This window comes from Podarcis tiliguerta (assembly GCF_965153285.1).
Source record: "Podarcis tiliguerta genome assembly, chromosome: 4".
NCBI classification, from domain to species: Eukaryota; Metazoa; Chordata; class Lepidosauria; order Squamata; family Lacertidae; genus Podarcis; species Podarcis tiliguerta.
The window spans coordinates 26920509-26937921 of record NC_139537.1 but is presented as its reverse complement, the minus strand read 5'-3'; the positions used below and the strand labels follow the sequence as shown (position 1 = coordinate 26937921).

General features: G+C 43.5%; 1 protein-coding gene and 1 long non-coding RNA gene across 3 annotated transcripts in view; one reads left to right on the top strand and one right to left on the bottom strand.

Moving 5' to 3' along the window:
* The window catches only part of STARD13 (StAR related lipid transfer domain containing 13), a 218720-nt gene that overhangs the window by 64924 nt on the left and 136383 nt on the right, over window positions 1–17413 (top strand). The window lies entirely within an intron of this gene.
* On the bottom strand, window positions 8422–17365 carry LOC310676019. Its single transcript, XR_014510358.1, has 3 exons — window positions 17291–17365; window positions 15055–15134; window positions 8422–9052 (listed from the first exon to the last, which is right to left on the bottom strand). It is a non-coding gene; the product is annotated as an uncharacterized lncRNA (long non-coding RNA).

Sequence of the window (17413 nt, the reverse complement as noted above, 5' to 3'; positions counted from 1 at the left end):
TTGGCAGTTCTCTTGTGGAGCCACTTTTCTGTCATGTCAACAAAATGCTACTGATGTTAATCAAAAAGCATAGTTTTCACCTTAAATGTCCCAACTGTTATTTTTGTGCACATTAACTTTTATCTACTATATGTTATGAGTCTGTCTTTTGAATGCCAGGTTGGTACTTGGAGAGGGAAAAATATGCTTATATTATTCTGAAGCAAGACCTGCTTGGATTTAGTCATGAACTATTTTCTCTGGTTGTTTCTTGAATTATCTACACCATTTGCAGGGTTGGCTTTTATGATTTGCTCTCTTGGATTTAATTAATTTTTTTAAGTAATGCATCTATAACTTTTTGTGACTTGGTTTTCATACTGAATAGATCTTGGACACTCTGATGGATGACTCTTCTGCTTCTTCTTCTTGATCTTTCCATGCGTTTTTTTGGGGGGGGGTAAAGTTTCTTATTTTATGTTTTAATGTATCTAAAACAGAGAAAACAATTATAACAGCAGACAAAAAATAAAAGATGAAAAACAAAATTATAAAATAAGCATGTGGAATGAGTAGTTGCACATGAGTTAAAAAAACCAAAGTACAAGTAAAGACTATCAACTTTAGCAGTTCATCAAGTATAGTTGCAGATTTGTCAGGCTTGTGACAAGGGCTTTTTTTCCAGCTGGAACTCACCAGAACTCAGTTCTGGCACTTCTCAGGTGGGCACCATTGCCATTATAAGAGAACAAGGGAGGCATTCATGGTGAGTTTAGGTACCTCATTTTCTAGAAAAATAGCATTGCTTGTGACGAATGTTGTCTTGAAAATGATGGTTCCGCTGTGTATGTCATAAAGGAATGCCAAATCATATAAAAAGTGCCTGGAGTTTTTAGTTCCTGTTGAAATCTCATGCAGAATTTTCTCCATTATAGTTATATTCCAGAGTAAGAGGTTCTAAGCATCCAATGTAAGATTTGGGGCTTATTATTGTGTTTATTTTCCTGTTTATAATGCTACAGCTTGTGTCCTGCTAGCCAATGTTCCTTTTACATTGTACCTGTTGCATTATGGAACTGTGCCTGTTTGATCAACATACTGCCAATGTTGCACTAAATTTCATTCACACTCGTGGGTGTGGTGTGACACAACTGTGGGCACTGTTGGACATATCACCACTCTTTATGTGCACAAATGCTTTTGCACCCTGCATGATTCGCTCATTAAAATGACAGGAAATAACTGTAGGCCAGAACATTGCCGCCCCATATTTCATTACATGAAAACCGCAGGAAGATTACAGCACAAAACCCATGATGTGGTTTTCCAGGTTAATGGAGTTCCATGGGGATATCTTTCTTGAAGCAATTCACATGGAAATGAGCTCTAAATTCCACTAGATTTCCAGAAGCGGCTTTTCACATCATGTGAAAGATCACGTAAAACACAGGAGTGCTCAGCTAAGGAGACGTCAGGAAAACTGAATGAAACACAGTCAGAATGCAGCCTGAATGTGTTGCACAAAGCAGCTTTCTATCTCAGAAGAGGCCTCCCCTCACATTCTCACACAAGGTGGAATGTTTCTTCCCAGAACATGTCTGTTTGTGATGACACATGCAAAATCCATTTGAACAAAGAGGGTGTGCTCCCCCCCCCAACTTTTGTTTTACTCATGTGCAATACCTAAGCAGGTTTAATCAATTAATGGATAAAAACTTTATTTCATCATTTAGCTAAGATCTCTTCAATCGAGCGGTAACCCTGCTGTTAAGTTTAGTGCTGGAGGAGTTGCGAAGAATGACAACACTGTGCAGGATCAAGGGAGTTCTAGGGCAAGGCCACCAATTTTCTTTCCTCAGTAGATGGCAGTCCCCAGCTTCAAACTCTTTACTAAGCTCAAACCAAGGAGGCTTGGCCAGTTTGGGAGAAGTTTGGGAACTGAGACAGCCTTGCCCTGTCCGCCTTCGTTCTGTGACATTATCAAGGCTAACAGTTCAGTCAGAACAAGAGGTTGCCTGCATAGTTCGCACTGACCCTCTGCTCTTTCCAAACCTCCCCCCAGACATTCCATTTTATGGAAGGGGGAAATGCTTCTTTTTGTACGGCCGGCCTGTTTCATTTGCATTTCCTTTAACTTAAAAAAAATAAAATAAACCGATACGCTTGGCATGCTATTTCCTGTGCTGTCCAAAAGACCTTCCAATATGTTTATCAGAATACTTAAAATGTTTTCTAAGAAAAGCTGCAGCTGCATACAGCCATTCCAATTCCTCAGGGAAACCTTTTATGATATACTAGGAATTGACAGAAATGTGATTACGCACCAGAAATGGATTTTATTTCAATACAGAGTTCCAATAACGTTGCCTATAACTGTACCATAAAGTAATTAGCCGGAGTTTTAATGCGTGTGTATGGCTTGTGAGTAATATTCTGTGCATTTAATGATTACATATGTTATGAAAAAAGCAGAAATGATGCTCAGAGGGGGGATAACCAGCTCAGTCTTTAATGCAGGTAGGAAATGCTTCAATGTGGCCTTTGCATTCTTCCCCAGTCAATTTCATCTAACAGGTGATCAGCACTGGAAAGTTGCTTCTCTCAGAGGCCCTTGCTGGCAGCCATGTTTCTGTGGCAGCTGTAATTTTCCCTTCTGTTCAGACATTCTATGGGAGGGGAAGATGTCTGCCATTAAACTGGAGTAAGGGAGTTCTAATCAGTTCCCCACACACCCCACCGCAAAACTGTGGTGAATGCAAAAGAGAAGTAGTTCACCATCTGCTATGCTTACAGACTGCAAAATTAGGCTGAACACACTAAAACTTAAGCCCAGCCTTGCTGTGAGCTCTACTACCGCTGGAGCCCAACTGGACTTCACCCTTGTGTGCCTCCTACTGATCTTATCCTGGTACCAGATTTTTTTTTTAAATTGGAAATTGGCACTCCCCAACTCTGCAGCACCAAAGTGCTGCTGAGGAATGAGAGGGAGAAAGCAAGCATCACAACTGGTTCTTACAGGTTCACCTTTCCCAGATCCTAATGTGAGAAGTTTTTGCTTCCCACTACAGTCTAAATTCCTGACTGTGGTCTCATTTGCTTTTAGTCATGATCCTCTATGTTGTATCCCAAATACCACGAGAACAAGCTTTCAAATTAATTAAATAAATAATTTACTTACTTACTTAGTTAGTTAGTTAGTTACCTGACCTTTACCATGAAGTGACAGAACTAGTTACAACAATATAAAATCCCAGGAGCTTCCTCTCCTGCCCATTCCATTTGCCAACACCACCTACCTGCCAACTCTTTTGCCAGTGCCCTCCTCCCCACTTAAACAACCCCCTCCCTTCACACCGCCCCTTCACCTATCCCCTCACTACTCACCCCAAGTTCCACCTCCTTTTAAAGGAGGGGGGAGGTGCTTCATGGAGCAGTATTCTGAAGGCCCCCCCCCTGTTAACTCTTGCTGCAGCCATTCTTAACTGTCGGGGGGGACACCTCCCAGAGCGGCTTGCTAAACCACTCTGTGAAGCACCTCCCCCTCCATTAAACAAAAAAGTTCACTTCTTGTTTACCTGTCTTGCATTTGTGATGCTGGAGTTGGCGTGGCCACCTATTGGCCGCCACACAAGCTACAGCGTGATGACAGCCTTACATGTTTATGTATATAGGAGGACAATTATAAAAGCAGGTAAAACAGTTACAATGAAAAGAACAAGTAAAGCCATTCCAGTCAAAACAGACCAATATAAATTCAGCAAAAGACATGGGTATATCTTAACTGTAAAAGGCCAGGGTAAAGAGAAGTGTCTTCAGCATACAGCAAAAGCTATACAAGGCTAGATGCACCACTGGGAGGAGAGTTCCACTGTTTAAAGGTAAAGGTAAAGGTACCCCTGACCATTAGGTCCAGTCATGACCGACTCTGGGGTTGCGGCGCTCATCTCGCTTTATTGGCTGAGGGAGCTGGCATACAGCTTCCGGGTCATGTGGCCAGCACGACTAAACCATTTCTGGCGAACCAGAGCAGCGCACAGAAACACCGTTTACCTTCCACCGGAGCGGTACCTATTTATCTACTTGCACTTTGACATGCTTTTGAACTGCTAGGTTGGCAGGAGCAGGGACCGTGCAACAGGAGCTCACCCCATTGCGGGGATTCGAACCACTGACTTTCTGATCAGCAAGTCCTAGGCTCTGTGGTTTAATCCACAGCATCACCCACGTCCCTGTTTAGGGACTGCCTAACAATATGAATCAAACGTGTACAAGTTGGGAAGTAATATATGTGCTCATAAGATGGAATGTGAGTTAATTCTGAAGTACTCACCGCACTTTCACTACGAACAATTGTGCTGACAAGCCTTACAGGACAAACTCTTTCCTTGTAAAGTTGTTGTTAAACGACAAAATACAGTTGTTAACATAAGCATATTTTTGCGTCTCAAGGTTTCTTTTCCCTTGCCGACAAAATGATAAAGCCAGATGAAGTGCTAACAGCTTGCCAGTTTCAGCACTAAGTCTGAAACACTAAACATAACAGCATGCGGCATATTTGCTGATTCACAGTAATGATGAGTTTAGCAGAGCATCAAGAGGCTGGCAGAGGAGGTGGTGGTGCACTGCAGTAATACAGCAAAGTCCCTAAGTGACCTGGGCCATTGCAATGCACACTCTATCATGCTCTTGAAGCATTATAAGCAAGTGTGGCCTAATGGCTTGTCTGATCCTCCTGCAGGCTAAACTCCAATGAACTTTGGGGATGATTTTAAAGAGAGAGACTTGAGAAGTCTCCATCCTATTAATCCACAACTGTCCCCTGAATCCTCTGAAAAACTGTCACTGGGGGCCGCTCACATCTATTACACAGTCGCAAACTCCAAGCTAGGTCCTGTGGGACAAATTAAATGAGATTTTAAATGCCCTTATGCATTTAACCTGCCTGTTTTTTGCCCCTGTATGTAGCAAACCTGGAGGGAGGGCTATTTAGAAATGGGACCATGCAGTTCAGGGAGTGGGAATTTAACCCTTTGTTTCCCCTGCATGGCATTCCTGATGAGTGACCAGACTGTGGAGGCACTGGTAGCTCAGCAAAGCCACCATGACAGCAACAGGCAGTTGGGATTGCTCTGCTGGGGTGTTTGTTATTATGCAAATTTCACCACCAAATAATAAAAACAGAATGGGCGGAAGGTTGTACTTTTGAAGTTTTAACCAGGATATTGTTTCCTCTGAAATACTTGCCCATTTATTTCCATGGAGTTTTCTGCTTCTGTGCCCCATCGTAATTGGATATCCATGGAAACCCTGCACAGTGTCTTGGAAATCCTTGGTGATGGGCATCAAATGGGAAGGAAAACCACTGTTTGATTTCAATTGGATATGCTTTTAGGTGTGCATTGCTTGTGTGTCGCCATTCATAATCTCTTGACTAGAATGTGCAATAGCTTGTGCACTGAACTGCTATTTTTTTTTCCCTCTCTCTCTCTCTCACACACACACACACTCATACACACACGTATGTGATGGGAAGTAAATTATGCAGAAGGTGGGCTGGGGATAATTGCATCAAAAGAACTACCACATCTACATCAGAAATGTGCCAGATTATGACAGTTATGTCCATTCATTTATACGATGTGGTTGCTATTCTTAAGTAGCTGTGATTAGCTTACTTCAATGTATTAAGATGTGTGTTGTATAAAATATTTTATTGCAAGCCACCTGGATAATGTGTATAAATCTAAACAGTAAATAAATATGAGCTCTGTCTAGAGTAGCCTGCTTGTACTATAAATCCATGTACAGTTACTTATATTTATTAAGCATTCAGCAGAAGGCAGAGACTAATTAGCAATCAGGGCTGTCAAAGCACAACTGAAACGCAACATTAGAGAGAGGCTGGCTATGCATACCAAATGTAAGGCGCAGAAGTGAAGCTTATCCCTGGTGATAGAGGGAGAAGGGAAGGTTTCTGTACAAAGCTGGCATGTACATGTACAATACGGGTCTTATAGAGGAGGGAATTTAAATAACTTTGATTTGTATTTTGTGGTGTCAGCTTTGAGAAGTGAGACTACAGGGAAGAAAGGCTACTCCAAGCATTTATATCTAGAATAATAATTCGCAGGGGATGAGTAGGTCAATGACTTGTAACTACAAGTTGTTGGCTTGTCTGTTTGCAGACTTAACATGGCCTGGGAAAATGTGACAAGTGGGGTGTTCAGCATCTTTATATCTTGGAGGAAGGAACTGAGGGGATGCCCCTCAAATCTGGAATTGAGGGGATGCTCATCAGATTTGCAGTGGACACCCAACTGGGAAGGCTAGCTAGTGTCACCGAAGACAAAATGAATTTCAATAGGGACAAATGTCAGGTTCTACACTTGGCAGGAAGAACCAGCTGCACAGATATAAGAGGGGGAGGCACATGTCTTGCCAGTAGTATGTGTGAAAAGGATCTCGGTATGGGTGTTGCCAAGGGGGGGGGTGCAGATGCTCCCCCGATCAAGTACAACAAAATACTTAACTAACTGACCATTCACGGCAGTTCTGCCCCCCCCCCAAAGTCCTGCCTCCCAACAAAAATCCTGGCTACGCCCATGGATCTCAGAGTCCTAGGAGACCACAGGCTTAACATTAGTCAATATGGCAATGCAGCAGCAAAAAAAATCTAATTCTATTCTAGGCTGCATCAACAGAAGTCTCGTGTCCTGTTCAAGGGAAGTCATAGTACTGTTCTATTCTGCAATAGCCAGACCACACCTGGAGTACTGTGTCCAGTTCTGGGCGCCACAATTTAAGAAGTATATTGACAAACTGGAATGTGTGCAGATGAGGGCAACCAAGATGAGCAAGGGTCTGGAAACCAAGCCTTATGAGGAATGGTTGCAGAAGTTGGGTGTGTTTAACATGGAAATGAGGAGACTGAGAAGAGATATGATAGCCATCATTAAATGTCTCAAGGGCTGTCACATGGAAGATGGAGTGAGCTTCTTTTCTCCTGCTCCAGAGGGTAGGATCTGAACCAATGGATTCAAGTTACAAGAAAGGAGATTCCGACTAAACATGAGAAAGAACTTTCTGACAGTAAGAGCTGTTAGACAGTGGAATGGACTGTGTTGCACTTCTTTATTATCGTACTAAAGGTCTCCTTGCTAGCTTCCCAGCATTGTTCCATTATTCTCAGTAACTCTTGAATATTTGCTTTCATTTCCATTACATCTTAACTTCACAAATTGCAGAGCTTGAGTGGCTGGCTGTGGATCAAGGGTCCACTACTGCCTAAGCTATTTGGGCCTGTTCGAGAAACACATGGGAGACTTGACACAGTGTGTCTGTGATGCCCTTGCACTGTACTACATTATTGTTATTGTTGTTGTTGTTGTTATTCCCCGCCCATCTATGCAAAACATTAGACATGAAAAATTTCCCAGTACAGGGTTGCCTTCAGGTGTCTTCTAAAAGTCAGATAGTTGTTTATTTCCTTGACATCTGATGGGTGGTCGTTCCACGGGGCGGGCCCCACTACCAAGAAGGCCCTCTGCCTGGTTCTACGCCCAGAGGCTTCTGATGCACTGAGAGGTCAGCAGTGTTGCCACACCAATGGCGCACCTGAAGCTTGGGAACATTTGAGGTGAGAAACTTCCTGTTTCAGTGTAATGGCCTTTCAGTTAGTCTTACTCTGCTAATTCTTGTTTTCCAACTATGCTTCTATTCAGAGATTTGGTTTTTTATGTATGCAAATGCAGTTGGAGATGGTTGGATAATAGTAAAGCGGCAACCCAAGAGCAAGGTTTGAGTCACAGGTGGAGGAATCTGTGGTCATGCAGATGTTGTTGGTCTTCAACTCCCATCATGATCGCCCACGATGGCTGAGGCTTCTGGGAGTCCAAGAACTGCAGAAAGTGCCACAGGTTCCCCATCCTTGGCAGACGTTTTCTCAGTTTTGTCTTCCCTTCTGATATACACCTCCAGTGGCATAAGAAATGTGTTCAACCTTCAGGTATTTACTTGAAAGGGATTAATTTTCATTTATATATCCAGCACATTTTATCCTTACACTGCAGAGAAGACGGCGAAATGTTTTCCTTTCCATCTGCTGCTCTTGTGTGGGTGGTTCCCCCCCCCTTTCTTGCTCCACCCACCCCCAGAGCCAACACTAAAATGCTCATTGAGTTGGAGGATATAAGAAAGTCAATCTATTCTTCTACTGGGATTTGCACTGCATGGGTGTTCCCTTTTATAACCAAGATTCCCAAAACTTATCTTGAGGTTACTTGATATATCTTTTTTTAATTAAACAATGATTCATCTTTTTTTTTTGATGATGATGCCGAGAAACAGCTCCTGTTCTCTGGCAGAAAATAAACATCCACTTGAGCCGCCCCCCCCCCCCAAACCACCCACCTTCTCTCCTCTGAAAGTAATACCCTCCCCCCCATCCAAAAAAAGCCAGTTGAGGAAATGCATGTTTGGACTAGGAACTGAAGCAAATGATACTTTACAAGTTACTTTCATTGCTTCTTTGGAAGGGATGCAGGGGGGGATTGGGAGAGAGGGGAGCAGATACTGTCAAGATTTCCAGATCTGTTTTTTTCCATTAAATACTAGTTGGATGCTGGTGTGAGTCTTTCCCCGTTGCTTTTCCCACAGTCGGTAAGACTTATCTCACAATGGAGTTAGTGTCAGCTGTCCAAAGCTAACTAGGAGATATGCTCCTTTCGCCACTGCTCTTGCTTATCACCGACACCCTCTAACTCCCCCCCCCCCAACTGTAGTTCATTTACAAACCCGCAAGGCCAGTTTTGTTGTTGTTGTTGTTTTGCTTTTGCCTGCCATAACTCCACTTAAATTCAATGGAATTACATGGTGGTTGGGTTTCGTCCAAGCAGTCTGAGACGAGGCACAGTAATGTGCTCCTTAGACAGTTTGGATCTGTGCAGGTGCAAAATGAGAACAGAACTCTAGAGCTTTTGCAGGATTTCCATTTCAGATCTCTGGGCTGTGCCACAGCATCAAAGCATATATGCCACCCAATCTCTTCTGGGAACAAGACCGCGTCGCCATCGCCCTTTAAAAACACCAAAAGGACAACATCAGAAAAGAGACCTGTGTCTCAAAGTAGCAGTGGAAAATTAGTTCCTCTTTTTCCAGACAAGGGATTGCAAATTTGGAGGTACTTTCCCAGATTATATTCTAGCAATCCATATAATTTACAGGGAATTTAAGCAGGAAGAGACAGGGCCCTGCCCCAAGGACTTACCATCGAAATTTCAATAATGAAGGAAACAGTTAACTGTGGGAAGGCAAAGACAAGGGCAACCACTCAAACTTAGGTGTTGTTTCAAGAGGCAGGGTATGAATAGACTGCAAGAACACCTCTGGATTTCCTATACGTCACATATTTGTTAATGCAATATGGAAAGTGGAAGAGAGATTTTCAAATGGAACATACGCTGTAGACGATGGGACTTTTTCATTCGGTTTGCAGGTATCAGCTCTAGGGCTTATATGCAGAAACCTGGTAACTCCCCCTGCCCCCCCTGTATATTTTCCCTTACAGAGTCATCCAACACCGTCCTCAATTTTAGTAGCGCCACAAATGCAGTAAGTTGTTGCTGCTGAAGAGATATATTTTGCATGTCAATTTTCCAATGTTGCAATGTGTGCCAGCTGTGTATTCTACGGCTGGAGATGAAGAAGCGTCTCTTGTCTAGTTTATTTCATGCCCTAAAGACAAGACACCTCCAAACCAAATAGACGCAGAACATTCTATATACTAGCTTGGAGAAGGATGATGTAGAAGACAATAGTTAGGTGCTTCTCCTATGATCTTCTTTATATATGCGGGAATACTAGAAGTAATATCCATTGACATTTTAGACGCAGGCATACAGACAAATTCAAGGAAGGATATTATATATGAGACAGAGTTGAAGGACCAAACAGTCTTGGAATTATCCCCAGGTTCTCCACTTATGAAAAACCACAACCCCATGTTTCAGACCATGTGTGACTAGGGACTTGTCCACATGAAGCAAAATGCAGATTCGTACTGGCCTGTCTCCCTTGCTTCTAAACCTTGTGTTCCCCACCCCAAAATATCCTTGGCTTTACCCACCAGAACCTGAACTGGTGCCACTCATGTACTGCTGGTGCATATGGGATTTGTATTCCAGGGACTCTGTTCTTTACACACCTCCAGAACTTGCCCTTTGTGATATAAAGAATATAGGGCCACTCAGTCAGCGTCAGTTGCGCTCGGAAGTTAAGCGTGCAAGTGAGTCAGAGTGAAGTGTTCTCAGCTAACCCTTAAAAACCGAGACTACATTTGTTATTTCTGACTTGTTAATATAACACAGACATTGACATTTCCTGGTGACTGTAAACAGTGAAATGCTTTCAAAGTTAATGGAATACAGGTGCAGCTGGACTCTGCTAAAATGTTCTCAGAGCAAAGGGCAAAAAGAACTTCAGAGTCCTCTGTAGGGCATTGATGCTAGCAGAGTTGGGTTTCTTGCTCCATTTTTAACACCCACACTGGGCACTGTAATTCACCCCTCACACAGTTACAATTCCCAGCAACGCTTAGCAAACTACTGTGCCCAGAATCCTTTGAAGTAGAATTAAAATGTGCTTTAAAGGTGAATATGGAGCCTACGTACACATTAGGCCCAAACTAGTAATTCCCCCTTCCCCCAAGTGTGCTTTATGCTGCCACTATGCTGCCTTGAAAGAAAATCAGCCATGTTTGGTCTTGATCCAGCGTCACACACCCAAGCTGTGATGGGGGCCCATCTGGCTATTTTCCATCCGAAATCAAAGCAGCAGTGTTAAGCACACTTTGTTTTCTTATAGCATGATTAATGTAATGTGTCATTTGTCCCTTACTTTCTTCAGAGAAGGGCTCTGTGTACGGAGGAGGTGGCCATTCACTGGGTGCCATTTCCGTGAAGGAAAATGTGAAGGGCAGGGGGAGCAAAGAGGCAGGCAAGAATTGTTTTCCCCACAGCGCAGAAACCCAGAGCCTGGGCAAGAGTAGACCCATAGATTCCTCACCCCCCTTTGGACTAAGCTTTATTCAGTTGGCTAGTTTTTATTAAAAAGCATTAAAAACATTCAGTTTTCAAAACACACTTCCAATTTGTATGGTGCTAGCGATTGCTCACAATAATATAATGAAAACTGCATCTCAAAATTCTGCTCCAGCCATGGCGATGTTATTGCAGTGTCTCCACTGCCATGAATTCCACTCTTCCAGACAATTGCCTTATCAACAAAGGACATTTTGCCCACACTTCACTGTCCCTAGGCTTTTAAATATGCAGCATGCAGCATATAAAATGGAGCAAAAAGGCATTTTTTTAGAGAGGGGGAAAAAACAAGGGAAGTGAAATCTTTTGTTTTCAAATCCCAGGAGATGTTAAGTACTTGTTTACTTTATTGTTTTTCCCATCCAGTACCTGATTAGGATTGGCAAGTATAAGCAGATTTCATAGATGACTTTATCCCACAAGGGTTTCAATTTAACTTGACACGTCAGTTTTGTTTCCAATCTAGACCTGAACTCTACTGTGAGGGAGGGAGAGGGATGATTCCTTTGTGGTGAAGAGAAAGAAAAACTGTTGTTTTTATACTGTTTTCTCTCGAAAAAGTATAATTCATTATTTGAAGATCCTAGAAATAAATACAAAGGCAGGTAGAAATATATACAAAGACCACCACTTTACATGAGGCATATTAGTGATCTGTATCTTAAGGTCTAAGGTCCAAGCCAGTGCCATTTAACGATTTGGTGTACATTAATTTCATGTTAGTTTCATGTTAAAAGGGAAGACATTACCAGTGAAGCAAGCTTGAAATTAACAACAGATTGGTCATCAAAAAGTGGGATGCATCTTTAAGCACTAACGGATGGCAGAATTAAAAGGTTGTGCAACAAAGGAATCCAACGCAACTGTTGTGCTAGTGGAAGATTCCTCAGACAGCTAATTCTTATTGTACCCCAGCTGGTTCTTCTTGTGCAATCGGTTGCACAACAATCTTTGGTAATGTACTTGCGTTTTCCCTTGCTTTCCACCAGCACAGCAAGTATACCACTAAGTAATTTTAACGTAGCACTACATTGGTTACAACCCCTTGTGGAGTAATCGGGTCAGTGTGTCTGGCTGTTAACCAGAAGGTTGGTGGTTTGAAACCACCCAGAGACGGCCTGGACAGGATTCCTGCATTGCAGGGGGTTCGATGAGATGACCCTTCCAATTCTACAATTCTATGGTTTTATGAACCCCCCAGTCTACTGTAACATCACCTTCATGGGTGTGCCTCTGAAGGATTCTCAGAAACATCAGTTGATTTAAAACGCAGCTTGCAGAGATTCAACTTCCGTTTCAGTATTAACACCTATTTTGTTTGGCTACCAATTTGTTTCCAGGTTGAGTTTTGATGGCTTTTACCATTAAGGCCTCAGATATTCTGGGGCTGGGATGTCCTAGCAGTATTCTTATCAACACCTGAGGCTCTGCTGCATGTCTTCTTGTCGTCTGTGGTGGGGATGCAAGACAGATCCTTTGGGATTGCAGCCACAGCTGTGGAATGCCTTCCCATGGGAGGCCCACTTGACTCTGCCACTGCTTGTCTTCTGGCAAGTAATGAAAAACCTGCTTATTTCAGGGGGCATTTAGGAATGGTTCCAGCCAATTCATTTATTTTGCTGTCTCTGCTGTTACGACGCATGGAGATTATATTGGCATGGGGTGCGTGCCTTAAATTTCTGGATGTAATTCTTTTGTTAACCAAATAGTTCTTTATTGTGTATTTTCAGCATTTATTCAGAGGTAAGCTGTGCTAGTAAGCATGTGTAGGATGGTACCCTTAACTATTGTTAGCCACCATGCTGGATTTTTTTTAAAATGGAAACTCGCCACAAGCTATTTTTAAAAATAGTACCTCAGAAGAGCCACATTGATTGAAATACCTATTTGAAAAGCACTTTGAGGGAGGAGTTCTTGAGCTGTAGTACTTCATGCTACAAATAATTTTATTTTATTAAGACTATACATGGATTGACGTTCTACTGAGTTGACTATTTACTTTTGTAATCATGCTGCTTACTAGTAGGTGACTTATATTTCGTGACCATTAGAATTAGGTTGGAAGCCACTATGCTGCCAGACCAAACAACCTCTCCATGTGTAAAGTTGTTACAGTTCATAACAATATAAGACAACTGCTGCTGGAACAGACCAAAGACCTGTTTCCGACAGGGGCAGCAAGGCATTTATATTGAAAGAAAGAACCAGCCTTAAGTTGTTTGTTAAAAAAATGGAAATCCCTCCCCTTAAAAATATTAGTGCAATTGTCATTTTTGCCTGGTTGCATCACCCACAAAGCTTATTAGAGTTGCTTAGGACAAATACTTTAGCCCAGCACTAGTTTTTACCATGACAGGGTACGTTCTTCATATAGTTATCTGTTATCAACATAAGGGGTCACCAAAATATTTCTCACATTGGCCTGGCAGTAAAAAAAATAAATAAATACAGTCCTTTTTACCTCTGGTATATGATGTGGTGACTACAGTGTCTAGTGAGACTGCCCGGCTAATATTTAGGGTGGCTGCTTGTTATCTCTTCAGCATCAAGCACCAGTGTATAGTATGGTGCTTTAACCACCATGCTTACTAGAAAACAAGTGTATTCCTTCTGCATGGTTGTACAGTGATACCTCGGGTTAAGTACTTAATTTGTTCCGGAGGTCCGCTCTTAACCTGAAACTGTTCTTAACCTGAAGCACCACTTTAGCTAATGGGGCCTCATGCTGCCGCTGCGCCACCGGAACATGATTTCTGTTCTTATCCTGAAGCAAAGTTCTTAATCTGGGTTAGTGGAGTCTGTAACCTGAAGCATATATAACCTGAAGCGTATGTAACCCGAGGTACCACTGTATGAGAAGGCCCTAAAAATATCCCCATTTTTCTCTGCCTTTCTATTGCACTGTAACATTTACCATACAACCTGTTTCTAACACACCTCTTCCTAATTTGATTGCATGGTCAAAACCGACCTTTTTGTAACTGAAAAGGGCATTGCAGCCAGATCACCTAAACCAGCTCCAGGAGAAAATCTCTTAAATTGCTTGAACTCTGAGCAGCACATCTTCCTATGCAGTAGAGAGGCGATGTCTGGGAGGATCCCACAGCATGCCCAGGTCATAATTCAAGATTCCTTGCTCTATTAGGGAATCAGCATTTTTAACGCTAATGTTAAATACAATAAATATTGCAGTGGCCGCCAACTTTCTTGGGCTCGTAGCGCGTTTGAAAACTGTTGGGGGCACCACACACACCACATTGCAACCGCACACATCAACAACTACAAATGCATTCATAGCAACTACAAGCACACAAGCACTGTTTGCACACCACCAGCAACTAGATGGGGGGGGGGAGTCTTCCATTGGAATCCATAGGTTTCCCCCGCAAGCCTAATTGTAGAAGGAGGCAGGTGATTTCAAGGAAGAGAGTTGCATCTAATGAGGTAAGTGTTAACCCTTCACTCCCCAGCTGCCCACCCTCTGCTGTGAATCCTCATTCTTTGAATTACAGCATGCGGGCATTTTGGGTGGAATGGGGAGGGATAGGCAAGGGTTAACCATTCTCTCCCCAGCTGCAACCTGCCCCCTGAAAATCACCTTCCTGTAGCAATTAGGTTTCAAAGCCTTCTATTGGCTATTCAGTGACGGGAAGGCTGGGACCTTGCAGGTGTACTCATTGGTGTTACAAATAAAAACAGCACAAAAACAATACAGTGGTACTTTGGGTTACATACGCTTCAGGTTACAGACTCCGCTAACCCAGAATTAGTTCTTCAGGTTAAGAACTTTGCTTCAGGATGAGAACAGAAATCGTGCTCTGGCGGTGCAGTGGCAGCAGGAGGCCCCATTAGCTAAAGTGGTGCTTCAGGTTAAGAACAGTTTCAGGTTAAGTACAGACCTCCGGAACGAATTAAGTACTTAACCCGAGGTACCACTGTAATGAAAATAAGAAGCTGCTTCCTTGTCAAAATAAAGTACCTGCCACACTTCTGAAGGTATTTGCCATCAGGCTGAATAGCAGTTTCCTTCTTGATCCGAATGGAAATAAAATCTAGACTCTATAGGAGAAACAACAACATGGAAAATGAATGCATTTCTTAATTGAGGCAGGAATATCATCTGGTATCAATTAAACTAGTAATTAATTACTGTCGCAATGTAGGCACTAAAAACCATACATAATTAGAATAACATGAAACCTTTTATGCCTCTGTTCCGGCAGAACAGGAGGAGGGGTGGCATGAGGAATGTCGTTTTCATTCCTGAGTGTATTTCATTAGCAGCGAACAAAACCAACCCACTGAACGGCCCAATCTCTTCCAGGGAAAGTTGGAGGCGTCCCCCTTTCCACCACATCCAGTGCTTCCACTGCACATCCCACAAATTAAAGCTCATACCACCAAACAGTTCAAAGGGTGGTTGCATAAAAATGCCTCTCACCAGGAGATCCTGTTCACTTGGGCCAGAGAGTAATGCGAAAAGGATTTTCGTCATTAATAAAGCAGCATCTATCAGCTGCCGCAGACAAGTTTTCCCTTTCGCCCTGGAGTCTGTGTTTAATATTGGACAGATGTTTGAGAAAGTGCATTAATCCAGCAGAGTGGGAATGGACAACCGACAACCTCTGGGCTGTGTTTGCTGCAGCTTGTGAGATTATTTTGTCCAGGCCCATAAATCAGTGGACAGTATCTCTGGGATCAGCCTTACTAGGTAGCATAGTGATGCAGCCACGTTAGGCAGATGTGGGGAATGGGAGCAGTGGCAATATATTGGAGGTGACATTTGTGCCACACAGCCTGCCCTGCACTCCCTAAGCTAACCTGCTGCTCTCAAGTGCAGTGAGGCAACCACTGATTGGGCACATATAGGTCGTTGCCTGCAAGTGATAGGGACCTGAGTCCAGATGTTGGACTCCCAGCAGTCACAGCTAGCACAGCCAATGGTCAGGGCTGGTGGGAGCTATAGTCTCACATCAGGAAGGCCACAGGCTCCTGAACAATGGGTATAAGTGTATACATTGGGTGGGACAGGGCAGGTGTATCTAGAGAGAGAGAGGATGACATGAAAACAACCTCTGTTACATTTGGCCTTGTCTCTTCCACATGTTGCTGATAACCTCCGTTCTCATTTATTGATGGCACATCAATCCTGTTTGTAGTTAAGGCTCCTTTGAAGTGAAACTCTTTGATGAAGTTCACCTTATCTCAAATTCACCCTCTCTCAATCAACAAAAAACTTCCGAATTGGCCCAGCAGATGGAAAACACAACCTTTTTTTTTTTAATGAAACACGGGAGAAATCCTCTTTCTAGGAAAAATCTTTTTGAAGAGTGGGATATAAACTCGATCAAAACCTTACTATTCTGTGCATTGAGTTTTTCTTCCACTGTCTGTGGTGCTCATATGCATGCGCTAAAAGGGATACGCCCTCTAGCAACACAGCCTCTTCTCCATTGTCAAGATGTCAGAATTACTAAATGAACTTTTTAGAGCACATGAGTTTAACAGCATTTCTCAACTCTCCAGCTGGTACCTCGGCTTGCCTGCCCTGAACCTCTCATCATACAGCTTCATTGGATAGTCCCAGGTTGCAGTATTATGAGAGAAGGAGAAAAACTTCCCTATCCAGTGGTGCCCTCCAGATGTTGTAGGACTTCCACTCCCATCAGCTTCAGCCAGAATGGTCAATGGTAAGGGATGATGGGAGTTGTAGTTCAGCAAAAGCCCCGGAGCACCACATTGGCTACCACTGCTGTACGGTAGGGCCACCCCCATGACTTTTTTAAAAAAGTGGACATACTTTGACGTAGATTAGCAAATAGATTTCCTCCAAAGCAACCTGGGCACGGCCCCTGACCTCGCACAGAGCTACAGTTCCCAGCACCCACAAACTACAGTTCCCAGGATTTTTGGCGGAAGTCCCGTGCTTTAAATGCATGAAGTGGATGTTCCTGCTCTCTGCAGCTTCTGGGCCTGCCTCTTCCTCTGAATTCCGCCGGTTGGCATCACTGGGGCGACCAGTGCCAGCTCGCAGGTATCTGCCGTTCTGCCGTTGCCTCCAAGTGTGTCAAAAATTGGCCCGCTTGTTGCCTGCAGCCTGCAGCTGGGCTTTGCTGCTGCTTTGGGGTGCAACCCTACTCACGTAGCCTTCCCGGGGAAGACGCTCCATTGAAATGAACGGGGCGCGTTTTCCCCGGCGGGCGCGCATTCCTCACCTGCGCGAGGGGCGCGGGCGGGCGTCGGGGGGCGCGCCTGTGGGCGAGGGGCGCTGCCTAATGGCCGGGACGGCGGCGGCGGCGATGACCCTTCCGGGGGCGGTTTCCGCGAGGCGAGCTGCA